Source organism: Oratosquilla oratoria, chromosome 24 (assembly GCF_046742065.1).
Source record: "Oratosquilla oratoria isolate Oo_2021 chromosome 24, ASM4674206v1, whole genome shotgun sequence".
Taxonomy (NCBI): domain Eukaryota; kingdom Metazoa; phylum Arthropoda; class Malacostraca; order Stomatopoda; family Squillidae; genus Oratosquilla; species Oratosquilla oratoria.
In genome coordinates this window covers 24,593,847-24,596,346 of record NC_134800.1, presented here as the reverse complement: position 1 = coordinate 24,596,346, position 2,500 = coordinate 24,593,847, and the positions used below count along the sequence as shown (strand labels likewise).

Sequence of the window (2,500 nt, the reverse complement as noted above, 5' to 3'; positions counted from 1 at the left end):
TCTCATTACTTGCAATTAAAATTAAAATTGTCATAAACCATTAAAGTTAGAATTAATCACTTCTTTACACATATTCCATAATTCTTATAATAAAATTTATCACCATTAACGTGTAAATGATTTGTTATATATATTTGAAGTTTCCTTGTTATTTCTTAAAAAACTCTGTATGCTTGATCGAAAACAAGAAAATATTAAAGTACGAATCTCGCCTATGTTAGAGCATGATAAGAAATTAAAAATGCAAGATTTTCGAAATTCTAAGATTTGGGTCTGCATGAGACTAAGTCTAAGTTCATGTCAAAATCAAAAGATTTTTTTTTTTGTATAGTGAAGTACTAAGTGTGGCGATCCAAGTACACTGCACAAATGAAAATGAACAAAGTTTGAATGTGAATACTCGAATGTGAATAAAGTCTGAATTTGAGTACTGGATCTGTGTTGAAATATCTTAAGTCAGAAAACTGAAACGTCTTTCACGGCTGACCCACGTACCTGTTAATTTTTCTAAGTATCAAAAAATATAAACACCTCATATATCCCATAACTTGCATTCAGATGTTGAAGATTCTCACTCTATGTGTAATAAACTTGAGTTTTGGAGCATTATATTCCTGAGCCATTATGCAAAGTATCTAACACCTGGAACAGGGGAGAGTTCCTTTGAGAATGAACAAGAACCACACCAACTGAGGGCAGAGTCCGAAAATTCGAAGAGAAAAAACGTTGTCACTGAAAGAACACACAGCGGTGCCTCCCCAGCACTATATGTCAATGACGTGGGCAGTTTGATATATACATATTATATACACATCACACACATTCACAGCCAACAAACGTTTCCTCACAAGGCAAAGTACATCACATCGGAGTACTTTTGTGACGCAACACTCGAAGACAAATCACAACACCAACTGCCTTACACTTGACATCCGTCACAGCTGCAGAGGCAGAGGAACGGATGGACACTGACGCAGGACACGGCGAGGATCACCATAACCCTCGGGTGGAAAAAAATACAAATACACTCAACGTCGCTCCCCAACAGCCACTGACAGTCACAAGACACCATGTCACCGAAATGTGCTAAGTCCCATCGACGCATACGGGGGAAGGCCTACTATCGGAGAGGTCGAAGTCATGTGTGCTTTTTTATGCTTACCTGCGTACCACATCGTCGTGGGACGGGGAATGTGTCATGCTCCTGCTGGCACAATCATAAGGGGGAGGAGTCCCCCTCGGACCCTGGCTTGCCCGCTGGGTCCACAGCTCCTGCAGCGGCTGCGGCAGCAGCAGCAGCTCGTGGCTCCGGCACTGGAGGGCCTTCCCCTGGAGGCACTCAGCATGTGGAGCACAGGCACTACCTATCCGCGGGACGCCCGCCCGTAGCCGTCACATGCGAGGGAGGAGACAGCCTCGAAGAGCAGCTAACTTGTGAGGCGAAGGAGGAGGTCGAGGACGAAGACGGACGACGCGACAGCGATGAGATAGTATTAGTAGTAGTGGTAGTAGTAGGAGTGGCCGTCGCAGGCAGTTGTGGTCGAAGTTGAAGGAAGGTGTTGGATGTCTACGCACTATCACTCACTAATGTCGTGTCCTCTCTGGGGGGATGATGATGATGTGCTTCACCGAAGCGACGGCTTCTGCCGCACGGCACATGAACGCACACTCACACACACACACACACGCACTGGCGTCAGTGGTGTTACTGCCCCTCTTGCTTGCCCGCCTAATACCAGCCCGCCCGCCCTGCCAGGCAGCGTCTGCACCTCGTAATGACGACACGGCGAGAATTAGTAGGTAAATGTGGCCCCGCGTATGCGCGCGGCCGAGATGGCGTGGTGGTGGTTGTGGCAGTGGTGGTGGCGGCGGCGGCGGCGGCGGCGACGGCGACGATCCCCGTTGGGGGGTGGGCCATATGGAAATGAGCGGGCACGGCCCGGCGGGGGAGGAGCGCCCCGCGATCTCCGACACCTACGTTCCTTTCTCTGAACACCTTTTTTTCTTTCTTTCCTTATTTTTTTCCTTCTCTCTCTCCTGGGGGTAGGATGGTGGGTTGGTGGGTGGGTGGGTGGATGGTCTGGGGCGGGTGTATAGGGAGGGAATTGGAGAGGTCTGGCACACTGTACAGGCTACAGCCTGAGACTTATATACACACACGCACTAACAAATCCCAACAGTGCCTTTCTGACGATCAGTGTCCGCCGAGAGCGTTTTGAAGGCGGAGGGTTAGGGTAACGAGAGCAACGGGATCGGTACTCTCAGAGCGGTGTGGACGAGGGGGCCGGATCGCCGAGCAACGTGTGGCCGCTCCCAGGGTTGGCGGCAGACTGACGGGGCAGTCGACCGCTCCCTCCGTTCACTAATTACCACTGCTCCGACCAATCCCACGAAGCCACCCTCCCTTGGCCCCGCCTCCAAAGTCCGCCCAAGCTCCGCCCATAGCCCGCCCCCCGCCGCAGTATGCAAACGAGACGTTTAGCCCGCACATGCACACACA

At 50.3% G+C, this 2,500-nt stretch overlaps 1 protein-coding gene across 4 annotated transcripts in view; it reads right to left on the bottom strand.

Annotated features, from left to right (window-relative positions):
* zfh2 (Zn finger homeodomain 2) overlaps positions 1-2,500 on the bottom strand; it is a 481,980-nt gene that overhangs the window by 65,517 nt on the left and 413,963 nt on the right. Inside the window, exon 1 of one of the 4 annotated variants that reach the window (XM_076207831.1) lies at positions 1,163-2,051. The exons of 1 other annotated variant lie outside the window; for it this stretch is intronic. The gene's annotated coding sequence lies outside the window, so the exon portion shown is untranslated. Of the gene's footprint in view, positions 1-1,162; positions 2,052-2,500 lie in introns of those variants that run through there. 2 more of the 4 variants (XM_076207828.1, XM_076207832.1) reach the window with 2 other exon arrangements.